This window comes from Scyliorhinus torazame, chromosome 11 (assembly GCF_047496885.1).
Source record: "Scyliorhinus torazame isolate Kashiwa2021f chromosome 11, sScyTor2.1, whole genome shotgun sequence".
Classification (NCBI taxonomy): Eukaryota; Metazoa; Chordata; class Chondrichthyes; order Carcharhiniformes; family Scyliorhinidae; genus Scyliorhinus; species Scyliorhinus torazame.
In genome coordinates, this window is record NC_092717.1 from 88,180,545 (window position 1) to 88,199,552 (window position 19,008).

General features: G+C 45.8%; 1 protein-coding gene across 2 annotated transcripts in view; it reads right to left on the reverse strand.

The window, feature by feature from the left end:
- The window catches only part of rbbp8 (retinoblastoma binding protein 8), a 243,628-nt gene that overhangs the window by 196,638 nt on the left and 27,982 nt on the right, over positions 1-19,008 (reverse strand). The window lies entirely within an intron of this gene.

Genomic DNA, 19,008 nt, shown 5'->3' on the forward strand with positions numbered 1-19,008 from the left:
CAATCTCCCTGAATGTTCAACAGTTATCGCAGAAACATAGCATCTTTATCAAATGTTCATCAGAGCTAATCAACATATGGCAATCACGTTAAGGCTTTCACAATAAGCACAGCAACTGCAAAAGGACAATATTGTCTGAGAGTTTCAAAGCTATTGCCATTGGTCCAAAATCAAACAGGAGCTAATTATTCCAGCAATTAGAAAGTAATGAATGTAACATTACTTTTTTGTGTTTGAAGGTACAAGATAAGGAGACAAAGGTACAGTACAGATTATTTCTAACTAGCAGTTTAGTTCAAAATAAATCCCTTGGAAGAAATATATTTCTGGATAATTTGCTCGAACATTATTTTTTAAAATGCGACAGGTTCTATCACTGTCTTGCATGATGGCGCCTAGCTCGCCAATACCGCCAAGTTATTGAAGTTGTCGCGAATCAGTAAATGGTAGGATTGATGTTACTCCACACGATTCAACCTACTGCAGCTGTTGCATAAGGAGAGCAGAGGAAATGCAATCAACAGACTTGCACACCTCTTGTGATCCCAAGTCTTTTATGTAATGTGAGTGACAACAGTGATCATTATGGAAAAAGAGCTTTTAGTTACCACATCAGTCTGTAGATGTATATATTAAATGAAAGTGCATTCTTTTTGAAACACTGATTGTATAATTCACCCCTCTTGATCAATCAATGAATATAGCGGAGTTATTTTCCTAAGCTAAATGCAGTCGATCGTGACAAACAGAAGCTGTTGCTGTAGAGCACAAAGACAATTAGAAAAGCTACCCTCAACTGCATGCTTCGACAGGGCTCAGTGAATAGCGATCAGCAATGGGAGCCTTGCTTCATTCTTCCCCCTTATTCGTTTTTTCGTTTCTCCCTTCCTAATCAAAATCAACTAAGGCCCAGTTCTACGTCAATCATCACGCGTGCTGATCAACTGCATCAGTACGGCACCTGTTCATTCTGCTCATGTTGTAATTACAGCCCCAGCCCACATGCTCCTCTCTATCCTGCAACAGCAGCTATCAGCCCATGCCTTGCATCATGTGTTCCATCGGTGAGCCTGGCCACTTATTGCAAGTCAAGGATAATCCTGGCATTCCCTCTCTGACCAGCTTCAATGGTCTTGTTCTACACTCTCCTATTTTCAGTTTCTTCAGTAACTGAGCGGGCAAATACAGATACACTGAGCACTTCAAAAACCTAAGGCCCAGTCAATTATCACACGTGCTCAATGCTGTCCCACCCAATACTTCCATTAACCCCCCCGATACATGTTTCATCTCCTTCCCGGAATTCAACAATTCTTTTTCCAATGTTCAGATACCACAGAACCCCTTCCCAAACCTACCATCCACTCCCCCATGCTCTAAGGCATGAACACCCTAACCCTCGTGACCACATTACCCCTATTTTCTAGCTACCTTCCACTTACTCAAACTGGCATACCTCACTCACTGTTTCAGAAAGTCTGCCAGAGCTCCCAAAAGCAAATGGGCATTCTGCTCCTGAACACTATTTGCTCCCAAGTTCAAACCCCCAAACCCCACCTCACTGCAGACAGATCCCCATCAACACCGCAGGACCCCAAGAACACCCGCTGTTTCTTGATCCAGTGTTCCTCTTTCCCAGTCCCAAACCCCAACTACAATGTTTCCAGATTTCAGCACTGCTCCCAAAACCCACTATTCCCCTCCAGACAACATTCCCCATGCAAGGCCAATGACATCCTTACAGTACATCCATGTCTGTGACCCTTTACCTCATATTTACATAGACCAAGAACCCAACCTAAAGAGCTCCAGGATTACTTGTCTAGTGCAGCAAGCCCTCCACATCAATTATTCTCAGATACCGGGATGTCTTAAAGACCCCAGAAACCTCCTGATTGTTCCCAAATCCAAAGCTAATCCTCATCCATGCTGTCCCCCCCCACCACCATTGCTCCTATGCCAGAGCTCACCCATCCCACACTTCCATTGCCCAAAGTCTTTCCTACTCCCAGATCCTGGGATTCCTCTTTTCCACTAATCCCACCCATTCCCAAAGTTCTTAAATCCCATTAGGATGTGTTGCACTTTTTAGCCTTAGTTTATTAGCTCTGATGACGTCACCTTTGCTCACGAGTCGCCAGGTATCTTTCTGATACCGCCACGTGGTTCAAGTTCAAGTTATGATTAATAAGTCAGCACACCGCTTAGTAAGATTGAAATCAACGGTCATTTATTATATACAACAAGTAATGTTTACACAATAATCATACTATCTATATGATAAACCTATCACTACTGGCCAATACTTAACTTTAGGAAGAGCCCACCAGGTCAGGGAAACGAATGGCTTATCGAATCGGATCTGGCCCACGGGATTCAAAAGGCTGAGACAGGTCGATGGCTAGGAGTCTTTATCGGATAGCGATCGCTGGATTCAAACTTACGGTTGCCGGTTGCTATTCTTGCGAAGGTCTCGAGCAGGCGAAGAAGGGAGAGAGAGAGAGAGAGAGAGATCTGAACTTGGCCCCTCACTTTATAGGGTTCAGGGGCTTCCCACCACCCGGGGCGGCCCTTGACCCTGAGTCCCAAGTGATTGGACTTGTTCCCAATCACTGGGTTCGATACGTCCAATTGCGAAGCGATTCCCCGATCGGGGGGTGGTCGTTCACCTGCCTTTGTTTCGGCCACTGCAGGCGCCGACAGGTCTGGCCCGGTATTCAATTGCTGATATGTTGCAATTGTTCCCGGGGATAGCCGATTAAACTGCAGATGTCTGGGTTGATGGGCTGTTAATAGCCCTGAGTATCGATCTGGGCCGACTTCCCCAGAGCCGAATATGATATTCTGCCTGCAGCTGTCCGTTTGTGTCTTGTTACCTGCTTTTCCCATCTGCCATTCCGGTTAGCCATTTTAAATCGCGTTTTGGCCAAATTAATCGGGAAGTAGCCATTTTACGTGGCTACAGATGGTTCCCAAAACACCTCACCCAGACACAGAAACACTGTCAGTAGCCTCATATCCAGACCTCAACTCCAAGGCTTTCATACTCTGGGACCCATCCAAGTGCTCCCAGATCCAAAAATAACCCACAGCACTGCACCAAAACCCACAATTTCCTTAAGTGCTTTCAGATAATGAGAACTTCCTCCCAGTTGTGTTAATCCTCTATTCCAGCACCAGCAGTGACCCAATAATAACAACTCCCAGCCATGGTCCCAAGCCTGCTATATTCAAAGCTAATTCACTAACAAACCCATTCACTAACATTCGCAAATCCAGAGATATCCATACTGCTTCCAGACACTGATGTTTTCCCCCTGTACAGCGCTATCAGAATTTGAAGTCTCCCACTTTTCTGGCATACCTTAAGGCTCATCCATGCCAGATACCAGTGTTGACAGACTCTATAGTCTTTTAGTTTCTTCTCGAATTCTCTCAGTCCATAGGGTCACTCTCATTCCTTTGTCCTGCCCCCACCTCATCTGCACTGTGTAAGAATGCACATCAGATAAACTTGACCAAGTTTTATCAGCATTCTTCACAAGGCCAAAAGGTAGACTGTGCCAAATTCTGCAAGCTATCTTTCACACATGAGAGAGGCCAGCAAAAGAAAGGAAAGTCTCTGCCTATTTTTAGGTGTGCAAACCTATTTTTTTTTTTAATAATCTGACTGGATAGCATAAACACCTGATTCAGGCAGATGTGAACCATGGCCCATTTGAAAACAGGTTTGGATGCCGAAGAATTGGTCACGGGAAACAGAGATAAGGAATCCAGTCCTGAGCATGCTGGATAGCAGATGGTCATGCTTTCAATCTATGATTTGAGCATAGAGCACCATTGGATATTTCCGATTACAAAGGAATTCCTATAGGAAAAAAGCACCGAGGATGATCCCTGAAAAAGGTATAAAGGAAGATGCAAAAATAAAACATGCTCTGCTAGTGAGACAGAAGTGACTTGGCCAGTTGTCTTGCCCACAATGGTCTGCACTCAACAAAGTCTGATCATCCACTGAGAGTTGTACATATGGTTATCTCTTGTAGCATTACTAGTCCACTACACGCATTGTAATATTTATGTAACTAACTTTAGATTGCATGACAGTGGTGGTTGGAATTCTTGAAGATGCATTAAAATCTTATAGATGAAATTTGTCTAATTTCTAATGAAGCTCAAGTAAAAGAATCATAAACCTATAGACTCCAGATATGAGGTTTTACAAAGGAGACCAAAACCTCTCAGAACTCCAGAAATCACCAACTATACCTCCAGAAATCACCAAGTTAACTGACATTGTTCACAGAAAAATTCATTTTCAGAAAATTGTGCCTCTGAACAAAGGTTTAACCAGAGTAATGCCACAAGACAATTCAGAAAAATGAACAAAGTTCCCACTTCAGGGTTTTACTTCTTGGAGCAGTCTTGTGTCACCTTCTGAAGGATTTGTTGGAATATGCCTCATGTTAAGGTATTAGTTCGCGCAATATGATTAGCAATAGGTGTAGCACACTCTGCTAAATCGCTGGCTTTTAAAGCAGACCAGGGTAGGCCAACAGCACGGTTCGATTCCCGTACCAGCCTCCCCGAACAGGTGCCGGAATGTGGCGACTAGGGGCTTTTCACAGTAACTTCATTGAAGCCTACTTGTGACAATAAGCGATTTTCATTTCATTTCATTATTAATTGGTATGAATATTGCTGAAAAAAGAGTGACACATTGTTCATATGCAACGTTGTTGAATTGTATGGTAAGACGAATATCTTCTTGGACTGATGGCAGCATCCTGTTAGTGGAAAATGTGTATGAACGTCACTGCTAGTGCAGTGTAATGCCAGGTATGTAGGCTGTGTGTCCCATTGATTTGTTGATTGAATAGAACAACATGTTCCTTTAGTTGTTCGTAATACAAACTGTACTCAACCAGTCCTTGTTTGCAAAATCCAAAATAAAAGCCTAAATTTTCAAGCAATGAGGCTCTCCATCTCAGTGAAAATGACTGTGAAGGCACAAAGCCACAAGTCCCGCTACCAAACCAAGCTATTTTCAGTAAGAGATCTTACAACACCAGGTTAAAGTCCAACAGGTTTGTTTCAAAACACTAGCTTTCGGAGCACTGCTCCTTCCGCAGCAGTGCTCAAAAAGCTAGTGATTTGAAACAAACCTGTTTGACTTTAACCTGGTGTTGTAAGACTTCTTATTGTGCTCACCCCAGTCCAAAGCCAGCATCTCCACATCAAATCTATTTTCAGAGGAGGGTTCCAAATATCACACTGCACATGTTAAAGTGCACCTTCCTCAGTCAGACCTGATTTTCACCAGTGGGATGTCCAAAACATGACTTGTGCACTTTAGACCTAATAGAAGGTCTAAATGTAGACCCAGAGCTGTTTTACAAGGTAGGGTACACTTTTAGCTATGGTCCTAAGGCACCTATGGAAGAGGCAAGGTGAAAATTGAGATAATTTAATGCCCATTCTCCATTTTTAAGTGCAAAATCTATTAGAACTGTCAGGAGAGATGTCAAGGGAACTTAAATATTCTGCCCTTTAAATATTTGAGATTAAAACTGTCTGTAGTGCTAAAAATATAATCAGTGTTTGTCACTTCATGCCATCTGCTGACAGAAGCAGGAGAGCTGCCATTATAAAATTAGTGCTGTATGACTGATTTCACAACCTATTATCACAGTGGAGTGCCTTTTAGTTCAGTTTGATTGACAGCTCAAAGTGCTTATAAAGTTATGAAGTGGGAGTATTATTGCTAACTTTTGGTTGGCTCTTAATTCGTAATTTGCTCTGTTTGTTTAACCTTTGCTCTAGAGCCGCCAGGTATCTTTATGATACCGCCACGAGGTTCAAGTTCAAGTAATGATCAATAACTCAACACACCAATTAGTAAGATCCAAATCAAAACACATTTATTATACACAGTAAATCACTACTCATGCATAAACTCTACTTTCTAGACTATTCCTATCACTAAAAGGCCTATACTTAGCTTCGGAATTGGCCCACCAGGTCAGGGGAACAAATGGCCTTTCATTCAGGTCCTGAGTCTGCAGGATTCAAAAGCTGGTATTCACTTGTGGCTAGGAGCGCCTATCTCGTAGCGAGCGTTGACTGAAGACTTACTTGGTTGATGCGGCAGCTTGGACAGGTCACTCTCACGGGTTGATTCAAGTTGCTGAGTGACCCTGCCAAAGAAGGACGATTTGAACTTGGGGGCTTTACTTTATAGCCCCCAGGGGCTTCCCGCCCTTCGGGGCGGACTCCGTACCTGGTTCCAAGTGATTGGACTGCGTTCCGATCACTTGGATCGATTTCTCCAATACTAAAGTTGTTCCCTGATCGCTGGGCGGTCCCTAAATGTCCGTTGGCCTTCCTTTGTCTTGGCCCCTGCTGGCGCCGAGGAGTCTGGCTTGGCTTTATTCACCTTAACTGTTGCAATTGTGCCTTGGAATTGCTCATTACTATGCAGATGGCTGCTGGTTTCAATGCTGTCTGGTTTCTTACAGGTTTCAATACACATGATTTCTGTATTTGCTAGTCTTTGCCTGTGTTGGCTGAATTTCCCTTTAGTCTTTGATGTTCTCCATTTTAAGTCGGGCTGTGGCCAACCCAGGTGGCTACAGTATGAATACAAATGTTTGTTTTTATGGGGATTAAAGGAAGCTAAATGTAGTGAACATTTTTTTAAAAATCAATGAGTGCTTTTCTGAAATAGTGAATTCATCAATAGACACCAAAGAAATGTATTTAATCTCAGTCTAGGTGCTGAGGTCAGCCCATGGTGGATACAGGGCGAGTTGGCATGGGGCTATAAGGTCTACGGGGTTGAGCGGGAGGCATGGAGGATGTAAAAGCAAAGGGTAGTGGGTGGGGTCATGGCTCAGCAGTAAATTGGCATAGAAGGTATGAGGAGCAGGTGTGAAGAGGGAGGGCTGTTTTTTCTTTAATTCCTTTTTTACATCACTTCAAATTGTCAAATTGCCAGTGCACAGATGCCACCCATTCGCCCACCTCTGAACTCTTTCTGGCTGTGTGTGGTGGTGACCATGAGTCCCTTTGTTCCCCACCACCCAAGAATGGAAATCCGAACATCCGAGGCACATTCTCCTCATCAGGTTTGTGGAGCTGGGAATTGTCCTACCCTACCAGGGAGCCAAAATGTCTACTGTTAGATATAATATTCCATAACATGTGGTTCATTTACTGATACTAGTAGCATCAAATGTTTATACACAGGGACCCATTCTGTGTAAACAGAAGGGAATATGTTCAAGCATTGCATCTTTTTAAATTACCTGGGAGCTTGGGGAGCTTACAGTTTCCCATTGCTTTCTCCATGGCAACGCCTCGAACAGTGTTGGACTTGCCAACCGATCAGCACCCTTTTCTCTTGTACAATAACCTGTCGTGAGTTTGAAATTTGGCATTCTTGCTTTTGTCCTGATGAGTGCAAGGTGAAAGCTTTGGCAGCATGTTTCTCTTTTCAGCAATATTCAAGTGTTGAACTACCAAGCAGCTATATAAATACTGTATGGATTCATAATGTTCACATAGACCAGTTTATGACTCAAAAATATATTTCTTAAAATTATTCCAGATTGAACTGTCCAGAATATGGTGCAGATATTTGCTGATGAAAATGAGTGAAGATATATTCAAATTTCAACTGAGAAGCATAAAAAATGAAATATTATACACCAATGCAAAAAGAATGCTTTGATCTCACTAAGGCTTTAAAATACAGATCATGTATTCTATTTTGTTCACGAAAAGACGTTGCTTTTAAAGTCATGGCGATATTGGTAGTTGTTTGCTTCGTGTACTCAAAAGGTTAAGAGAGACCTGAATGCTCCTTTGATTACTGATTGCATGACTCGGCACTACAAACATCTAATTGATTTGTTCCCATTGTTCAAATATAGCCCTGGGATATAGAAAAGATCCATTTAAAAACATTTTTAAAAGTTTACTGTTCCTTTTGTTACAGCTCACTTTATGCCTTGGAGCTCACTTCAAAGAGAAATCTTATCAATGCGATCCCAAATTTCAGAATTTTGCCTAGGGTCTTCAGTTAGTCTTGCAGTGGTTGAACAGCATTAACTGCTGTGGGTTGTGTCGGATATTAAGCACTCGAGACTAGTAACAGCCTTTTCGCTCCACCCTATTGTTGGCAAGTTGCTGTGTCAGCTTTAGGTTTTCTAGAATGGTTATTCTTAGGTGCTCCATACTTGCACAAGCAGCATAGTGGATAGAGTTTGACATTCACCAGCAGTAATTTAGTGAATTGATGCACTTTGAGTAGAGCATCTTTAAAATAGCTGGGACAGAAAATGGGGCCCCATTAGTACCTATTACTTAGATGCTACAAGTGCCTTTAGAATTTCCCAAAACGGCATCCATGGTACACAGTCAGGCTTGAGGCTAATAACACCATACATCATGGGCTGGCTTCTCCGCGCCACATTTCTGCCTCGACCACTGGCGGGATTCTCCATTATGCTGGCCGGTCAATGGGGTTTCCCATTGTGGGGCAGCCTCATGCTGTCGGGAAACCTCTGGGCGCCAGCAAAATGAAGAATCCCGCCGGCGGAGAATCCCGCCCCTCATTTGGTGAGGGTCAATGCCCCTCCGAGCTGCAGTGACGGGTAGCAAAGCAAAGCCTCAACGTAGGCCATGTACAAGTCGGCCCCTTTAAATTACCATAGTTATGCAAAAGATTTATAGGAGCTGTACACTTAAAGAAAATCCCCCATATACGAATGCTACACATTATGCCAGTGAGGGCATCAGCATATATAGTGAACGTCAACCAGGGATATCCAGAGCAGGCAGTCAGTCAGTAAGCAAAGCAGATTCAAATCCAACACTGCCATGTTGGAGCTCAAGTGCTCCAGCTATCGCCCTCTCTTAACCTCGCACAACTGGGCATGTGCTCAGTAGAAAGAAGGAGTCCCCACCAGCACAATTTAAGGGGATCATCTTATAGGCTGGTAGCTGATTGATTTCTTCTGGCTTTTCCTATTTTCCTACAATCATACAAGTATATGGGGCAGGATTCTCTCAGCCTGGGGCTGGGACATGAAGCCCCGCGACCGACACGAATCGTGCCACGCCGCCCCGAGATTCTCCGCTGAGCAGAGAATCGCCGCCATTGGTGCCGGCGTGGTTGGCGCGGCGCCGGTCGGGGGCCGATCTACGCGGCCGGCCCACTGATTCTTGGCCCGGGGTGGGCCGAGCGGCCGTCGTAAAAACGTCGAGTCCCGCCGGCGCCGTCCACACCTGCTCTCAGCCAGCGGGACCTCGGCTAAGTGTTGACGCCGTTGGAAACGCCGTCGAGAAACGCGACGGCGTTTCCGACGGCATCAATACTTAGCCTCAGGATCACAGAATCCCACCCATGGTGCTTTCTATAGTCCTTTCAAGTTGCAACGGTCCACAGGGAATGGTGTGGCAAGTGTTGAAAGACATTTTTGTTGACTTCAAGGCTGCTGTACAAACCAGCTGCTTCTACACATGGGTAGGCTAGTCGTTAAGGAACACAGGATGACTTGAAGAACGAACAGTGGCCACACAGAGTAGGACAAGCTACTGAAAGGAAAGGGGCAGGAGAATGAGGCAGAAAGCTAGGTCTGCCCTGGATATTCAGGGAACAATTCTCATACTGAACCGCAGTGAGGAACAATGTGGAAGATTACTTTACTTCAGTAAAGATATCCTCATTAAAATCTGTCACCTGCTTCAGCCACAACTGCAAGAACTCAGCTTCTCTCCAGACAGATGCTCGTATTTCCAGCATTTTCCCTTTATTTTAGGTATGAGGATGCTATCTCTGATAGATTCAGCTCCACTGGCCTTGGTTTTCACAACGACATTTGAATAAATGGACACTCTCTCCTTCCTGGCAATTTGGATATGGAGGTGTGCCTGGCCTCCTCCAGTTAGTTTCTGCTGTTGGTTGTTTGTCATCTCCCCCTGCTGTTGCAGTTGAATAGCTAGCAGTGTAAGATGTGGGTGTAAGGCTTGCAGCTGTGCTAAGTTAAGGGCGAGGTGAAACTCATGAAGAGGAGGTATGGTTCCTGTTTGATAAACATCATTAATTGCTAGGTGAGGGATGGGGGTGTCGTGTCTTGAGCAGTGTGAAGGGCTAGTGGTGCATTTGGCAGGATGCCTTCCTGTATTGTGCCATCATTCAATGTTTCCCAGGTCAGATACACTTCTGTACAACTGACAGCATTTGCTCCAGCAAAAATGCACCGCCTCGAAAAAAGATGCAGGCTAATTTTACATAGAATTCCCAACTAGCTGGCCAGCAAATTATGATTCTGGATCTCTTGCTGATGAGTACAGCCAATAATAATAATACAATCTTTATTAGTGTCACAAGTAGGCTTACATTAACACTGCAATGAAGTTACTATGAAATGAACAGTGCCATTAGCACTGGCTGCACACAGCAACCATTCAAATGAACAGACAGAAAAAAGTTGGCATGGTGCCTGCAGTGCATTGAATGGGCATGGCTTACTTGTCCACTGAGATACCCTGGTCTGTTTTGGGAGCTATTCAGATCCTGATAAAACTTCTGTTGTCTTTGCAACTGACTTGAGTTTCAGTGCTTTAAAAACACAAATAACGTTGGAAATATTCAGCAGATCAAGCAACAACTGTGGAGAGTAAAACAGAGTTAATGGGTGGGATTTTCCATTCCTCCAGTTGCACATTTTGCAGTGGTAGAGGCGGGCTGTCATCGACTGGTGGCCAGATCTTCTGGTCCCACCGCTGTCGATGGGGTTTCCCATTGTTTGCACCCTCTGCGCCAGGGAACACTGGGGGGGGGGGGGGGGGGGGGTGTCTTTGTCGGCAGGACTGGAAGATCCCGCCAGTGGGAATGGACGGAAAATCCTGCCCAATGTTTCAGATCTGTGACCTTTCATCAGAACTAAGTTACAGAGCATTAGGTTTTGAGCAAGTGAAAACATGACGGGGAAGAAGAACAAAAGGGAAGGTTGGTGATAGGTTGGTGATTGACAGATTCAATGAAATGCCGAAGGGCTTTCAGATTTCCAGCATCAGCAGTATTTGGCTTTTATAGAGTTTCAGTATTATGTGATAGGGTGCTGCTCTGATCTTATATAGCTTAATGTTTCTCCAGATGTTCACCAGTCTGTTAAAAATAGTAACTTCTCCCGACTCAGCTGACAACTATTCTCCATTGAGTTTGTTATATTATCATACTTCAAGGTAGATGAAGTGATCTATTTGCTTTGGAATCATTGCTTTAAACTGGAGGTAAACATTGTTGTCCATTCCAACTTCAGCTCCCAATGCTGGAAAATCAATCTATTTACATTACAGGTCAGATACACAGCAATTACACCGCAATAACAGTTTCCATAAAAGGATGAGGATGTAAAAGCTTGGTCTAGCAATCACTGCCTGACCAGAGATCAAGTTTAATCCTCCAGCTGCGTGTGGTTTACTGATCTCAGCCAGGTGCTGGTATTAATCTCAGTCAATGGTCTGTAGTCACCTTTCAGCATGTTACGACTAACATCAAGCCATCAGCAGTAGAAGCTTTGTAAAGTAATTGATAGCTTCTTTTCCCAGATTTGCAGGAATTTGGCAATCCTTCCTTACTGTGAGCCTGATTCAAAATCAATGGAGTTTTTCCCCCACATTTACGAAGGAAAAAAACCCACTGGATTCTTTGAATTTCAATTGTCAAATGCCTAACCCTAACCCAATTTGAACAGTAAAGCATCCAAATTCCATGCGTTAGCCACAAATCTGAAATAATTTGGGACAAGTGCAGAAAATATTACACTGCATTTCCAAATTCTTCATGCCAAAAAAGTATAGGTACCACAATAGTTTTCCTCTAACAGACCTAGTTTGCTAATTGTTTATCTTGCAGACACAGGCTACGACTAGAAATGGAGTGTGTGGGGGGGGGGGGGCGGAGACAGGAAGAAAAGAAAGGTTGGGGACCCAGCCAGAAGTAAGCGCCTACCGGAGAATACAAAACAAGAAGCTGCAGCCATTGTAAATAACGAAAAACCGATGCAAATAACAAAAGGCAGCCAATGTATATATATTTTTGGTTTTGATATACGTCCATGGTTATGCTCTGTATAACATAATAAAACCCTTATTAAAAACATCTTAAAAAAAGCAAATGCAGGCTTAAGAAATTAAAAACGATAGGAGTAAAATATCGACACTTGCTCTCATGGAAATATTGAACGATATTTTTGTCTGCGATATCAAAACTTTGTCTAGATCTACATATATGAGTCTAAGAAATCTGTTTTGTAGGTAATTGTAAATCATACAAATTCTAACTCCTGTTTAATTCATAAAAGCACACATGCTCCAAAGAGAGCAGCTTTTAAATACTAACACAATGAACACTGAAATCTTAATACATCAGTTTCTGATTTGAACTAAAGTACCTGATGCACCAAGCAAAACGTCTGGGCCTTTTTTTCTCTGAACTATTCTCCCATCCAGTCATGGGCCACTCTGCCTTGTACTACATGCTGATTGGTCAAGTTACGGGCAAACGACTCAAGGGTGTTGCCAACATTGCTTTGTTACCAGCTCCATAGAAATGTTCGAGAATAGCCTGGGGAAGCTTAAAATTCTTTGGAAACACCTGTCTCTGCTCTGAACCTCTCCCTCACAAACATGATCAGTGAGGAATCATAGATATGGGGCTGGATTCTCCGCTGTCGGAATTCTCAGTTACGCCGGCAGCACACCCACGCCCGGGGATTTCCCAACAGCATGGGGCTGCCACAATGGGAAACCCCACTGGCCGGCTGGCGGGGCAGAGAATCTCGCTGTCGGCGGGACGGAGAATCATGCCCATGATCTTTTTAAAAAGGAAATACTTGCGATGGTGATTGAAACGAATAATGGCCAGGGCACCAAGGATAACACCCTTGCTCTTCTTCACAATAATGCCAAGGGATCTGTCACTGCCAGCTTGAGAAAGCAGACTGGGCCATCCAAAAGACTGCACCTCCAACTGTGTAGCACTTCTTCAATGCAGCACTACAGTATCACTAAATGAATTTAGAGTCTCTGGGGTGTGACTTGAACCGAAAACCTGCTGACCCAGAAACAGGAGGGCAATGAACTGAGCCACAGCTGACACAAAGAGCACTGACCTGAAATATTAGCTATGATTCTCTCATCAGGTGTTGCAAGACCTGCTGTGTATTTCTCGCATTTTGTTTTTCTTTCAGATTTTCAACATCCGTAGGTTATGTTATGATGTTCCCATAGTTGAGCATCTCTGTACTGGCATCGTAAAGTCCATGCAAGCACACCTCATGGTCAGACTCAGCTTCCCCATTGCTATCCGTTAATAGCGGCTGACAGAACAATTTAGAAATAAATTTGAGGGAACACGCTTTTTGTACTGCTGTCCCAAGAGCCAGCCAATAGCATTTAGTACACAATCACAAAAATCACCCACGAGTTGAAACCTATTTATATTAGTTAAGCAATCATTTGCCTACTTGAAAAGGTTCCTTCGTGTAAAACTGATCCACCTCTCTGAATGCCGATTATGTTGAATTAAGTGAGGGAAATTATAAACTTGGTTTGTTTTGTCAGGTGTGGAATGTGTAGAGAAATGCAATTATTAAAATTGTGTTAATCTTTGTTGTCAGGAGTTGTAGAATAGTGGTAATGACACTGGATCAGTAATCAAGAAAGAAGGACTAATGAGACACTAGTTCAAGATTTAATCAGAATAAAACCAAACAGATCACCAAGAATGAGAAAGGGAGAGCTGCCCACAGACTAGTCAAGCAACAGTCCTACGTAATCATATTCACCGAATCATACTGTTGGTACTTTCAAAATCAATAGTTTGAATGTGCCTATCATTTTGCAATTTGAATCAATATGTTATTTAGCATTATAAACATTAACATGGTCAGAAGCCATGTTGTGCTAAAAAGCCATTTCAAAAACTAAACCAATTATTGGAAACCAGCCAGATTAATTCGACAGCCTTTGTCATAATAGACACCAGTATACCATGGTGCAGACACACACACTGATGGACACACAGCAAGACCAATCAACACACACAACACCGCAGCCAATCACCAGTTAGAGCACACTCACTATACAGACAGGGGGCATCAGAGTTCCCGCTCATTCGGCAGCCTCTTAGAAGGACAGAGCTTACAGCTTACAGCACAGATCCTCACCATGTGCTGAGTGCATAGACTGGTTCGGACAGGCATAGGTCTTTAGTTTAATCTAACACCGTGTTAACCCACAGTGAAAGTATGTTCAACAGTCTCTAACTTAATAAAATAGTGTTGTACTATTTTAAGTGTTGGTGGCCTGTATGTGTTCCACGGATCCAGAGCACCCAACACATGATACCAGGCGTTGAGAGATGTTAGAACTTCTTAGACCTACCTGCTAGTGATCTGCCTTCCACCAGCATACAGCCATCCTGCAAAATGGACAACGTCCGCCCGCCGCCGCTCCGCATCACCGGTAACCTAGGGGCCAACTGGAAGATATTCAAACAATGCTTCCAGCTCTACCTTGAAGCCACAGACCGGGAAGCTGCCTCAGACAGCAGGAAGATCGCTCGCTCCCTATCCACGGCCGGGGAACATGCCACCACATTTTCAATTCTCTCATCTTTGCTGATGGTGAAGACAAATCAAAATTCAAGACAGTCCTCCTCAAGTTTGACAGTCACTGCAACAGAGGTGAATGAAAGTTTTGAGCACTATGTTTTCCAACAGCGTTTGGCAGCGTAAGGATGAACCTTTCCAGTCCTTTCTCACCCACCTCCACATCCTTGCGCTGTCCTGTAATTACGGGCCCACTGCCGACTCCATGATACGCGACCAGATCGTTTACGGTGTTCAGTCGGACCCCTACGCCAGCAGCTCCTCAAGGTAAAGCAGCTCACCCTAGCGATTGCCATCGAGACCTGCGTGCTACACGAACACGCCACGAGTCGGTATTCCCACATCCAAGCGGCTGAAACGGCACGGCAAGGTCCCCACGAGGCAGAATGGGTCCAAGCAATTGAGCAACTCCAGGGCCTCAGCCTGGATGAGGGCGGCCATTTCGCGCGCTTTTCGCGGACTCGCGCTTGTGCGCACCGAACGAGGGGACGGTGACGTCGCCGAACATACTGCGCAGGCGCGCTCCATGTACGACCGCACCGCGCATGCGCGGTGGTGCAGCGAACGTACTGACGCTAAACGTGTGGCAACTGTGGCTCCGCCAACTTAAAGTGGCAATGCCCTGCCAAATCCCGACGTGCCTGAGATGTGGCAAACTTGGCCACTATGCTGCTTTATGCAGGGCAGCTCAGCCTGCCAACTCTTCTCGCTCTAGCCAGCCTTGCAGGAATGTCTGGGCCATTCAACCCATGGTCACCGAGCCCGATTCGGACCTGCTATCCGATATTGACACCGAGGACCCGAAGGCGCCTTTTCGAGTCGGTATCGTCGCAAAAAACAGGGTGTCCCCGAAGCAAAGAATCCAGCCTCTATCGGTATACAGCATCGATCCAGACGATGAGTGGTGTGCCACCCTGATGGTCAACCGGTCCCAAATACGATTCCGCCTGGACACTGGTGCCTCCGCCAATCTCATTGCGTCTGACCTCCAAAGCCTTTGTATCAAACCAGCCATCCTCCCATCAGCGTGCCAGCTATTAGATTATAATGGCAATGTCATTGCTGCCAGCTGCTCATGCCAACTTGAAGTGACGCACAGGTCATGAAAAGCCATCCTTCCCTTTGAAATTGTGGGCTCCTCGAAAGCCTCCCTGCTTGGCACGCAGGCATGCATGCTGTTGAACCTAGTTCAGAGAGTTCACTCTCTCTCTCCTGCTGACGTGTCTGCCTTTCAGGACACCGACTTCAGGGCGCAGCTCGATGCCATTATCAACCAGCACCACAACGCCTTTGAGGGCATGGGCACGCTCCCATACACCAACAAGATTTTATTAAAACCGAATGCCACACCCGTGGTGCACGCACCTCGCAGGGTCCCAGCACCCCTTAAGGACCACCTCAAGCAACAGCTGCAGGACCTCAAGAACCAAGGAGTAATTTCCAAAGTCACGGAACCGACCAACTGGGTCAGTTCCAAGTATGTGTAACAAAGCCTTCCGGCGAATTGAGAATTTGCATTGATCCCAAGGATCTAAATCGCAATATCATGAGGGAGCACTATCCAATTCTCAAGCGCGAAGAGCTCACATGTGAGATGGCTCGCGCCAAGCTCTTCACCAAACTCGACGCCTCAAAAGGATTCTGGCAAATCCAGCTCGATAAATCTAGCAGGAAACTTTGCACATTTAACACCCCCTTTGGCAGATATTGTTACAACAGGATGCCATTTGGGATCATATCTGCATCAGAGGTGTTCCATAGGATTATGGAACAAATGATGGACGGCATTGAGGGTGTTCGCGTCTATGTCGACGACATAATCATTTGGTCCACCACCCCGGAGGAGCATGTTAGTCGCCTCCAGCGCGTATTCAGAAGTATACATGAGCATGGCCTCCGCCTCAACAGGGCCAAATGCTCTTTTGGTCAGACGGAACTCAAGTTCCTCGGGAACCACATCTCCCAATTGGGATGAAAACACCAGAGGTCAAGAAGGTGGTCCTCCGATTTCTGGGCATGGTCAATTTTTTAGGGAAATTCATCCCTAACCTCGCCTCTCATACCACGGCTCTCAGGAACCTGGTCAGGAAGACGACAGACTTCCAATGGCTCCCTGCCCATGAGCGCGAATGGAGAGAACTCAAAACAGAACTGACCACGGCCCCGGTCTTAGCTTTCTTTGATCCAGCAAAGGAGACCAAAATTTGGACCGATGCCAGTCAATCCGGCATTGGGCAGTGCTCCTTCAACATGATGAGGCCTCATCATGGGCCCCCGTTGCATATGCGCCACGTGTGATGACCACCACGGAGCAGCACTACGCGCAGATAGAAAACGAGTGCCTGGGCCTTCTGACCGGTGTGGTTAAGTTTCACAATTATGTCTACGGACTTCCTCAATTCACCGTCGAGACCGACCATCGCCCGCTGGTCAATATAATACAGAAAGACTTGAATGACATGTCGCCTCGCCTCCAGCGTATTCTTCTCAAGTCAAGGCGATACGACTTCCAGCTGGTATACACCCCAGGCAAAGACCTCATCATTGCTGATGCTCTCTCCAGGGCAGTCAACACTCCATGTGACCCAGCGGGATTTGTCTGCCAAGTTGACGCCCATGTGGCATTCGCAGCCTCCAATCTACTTGCCTCGGATGAACGCCTCGTCCAAATTTGCCGCGAAACGGCGGCTGACCCCTTGCTACAGCTTGTCATGCGGCACCTAACGGACGGGTGGCTCAAGGGCCAATGCCCTCAATTCTATATTGCCACAGATGATCTGGCGGTATTAGACGGGGTTCTTCTAAAACTGGACCGCATTGTCATCCCGCATAACATGCGCTAGCTTGTCCTGGAACAACTACACGAGGGCCATCTTGGCGTGGAAAAGTGCCGCCGACGGGCCCGAGAGGAAGTGTACTGGCCCGGCATTAATGAGGACATAGCCAACACAGTGCTCAACTGCCCCACTTGTCAGCGCTTCCAGCCGGCCCAACCACGTGAGACCCTGCAGCCCCATGAGTTGGTCACGTCACCATGGGCCACGGTGGGCATCGACCTGTTCCACGCTCTAGGTAGAGACTATGTCCAGATCGTGGACTACTTTTCAAATTACCTGGCGGTGATACGGTTGCATGACCTCATCGCGTCTGCAGTCATTCGTGCATGTAAAGAAACCTTTGCTCAACACGGCATCCCGCTCACGGTTATGTCGGACAATGGCCCTTGCTTCGCCAGCCAAGAATGGTCCAACTTTGCCAGGTGGTACAATTTTGCCCTTGTGACATCCAGTCCCCTGTAACCCCAATCCATCGGTAAAGCGGAGAAGGGAGTACATATAGTCAAACGGCTCCTATGCAAGGCTGCCGATGCTGGGTCCGATTTCTACCTAGCCCTGTTGGCCTATCGCTCCGCCCCACTGTCCACTGGCCTGTCGCCAGCCCAGTTACTCATGGGTCGCACCGAGGACGACGGTGCCATTCATCCGTGTCCGAGACCTCGACCACGTTCCAGTCCTTTGCCGAATACAGCTGTCTCGTGCACAGCACAAGGCGGCTCATGACTCCCGTGCAGCTGATCTCCCTGCTCTGGCTCCAGATGACACTGTCCGCGTCCATCTTCCGGATGGTGGCTGGTCTGAAACCGCTGTTGTCCTTCGGCAGGTGGCCCCCCGCTCGTTCCTGGTTCGTCTACCGGATGGCTCTATTCTGCGCCGCAATCGACGCGCCCTTAGTCTCGTTCCACGCTCGCCACGTGATCCTCCAGTGTTGCCTCGCCCTCCTGCTGAGCCTGCCACAGACTATGCAGAGCTCCCAGTCACTCAGCATCCTCCTGACTTTGACGCAGTCCCGCCCGCTCATGAACCAGCGGATCTCGACCGACCCTTGAGGCGATCAACCAGAATTCGTCGCCCACCTCAGAGACTAAATTTATGAACTTTGCAAACTTATGGATTCTCTGAATTGTTTCGTTGCTTTGTTTGATCGGTTCAATGGTTTGTATATAGTGTTGATCTCGTTACTCTTGTTGCATACTGCTTCTCTGCACCAGGCACCTTCCCATGTAAATAGCTTAGTTCTCATGTACGTAGTCCTGTAAATATGTCTTCGCACCCCACACGTAGTTAGGAACATTCTCACCATAAATTATTTATTGCCACACACATGCATTTTTTTTTTTTAAAGGGAGGATGTCATAATATACACCAGTATATCATGGTGCAGACACACACACTGATGGACACACAGCAAGACCAATCAACACACACAACACCGCAGCCAATCACCAGTTAGAGCACACTCACTATAAAGACAGGGGGCATCAGAG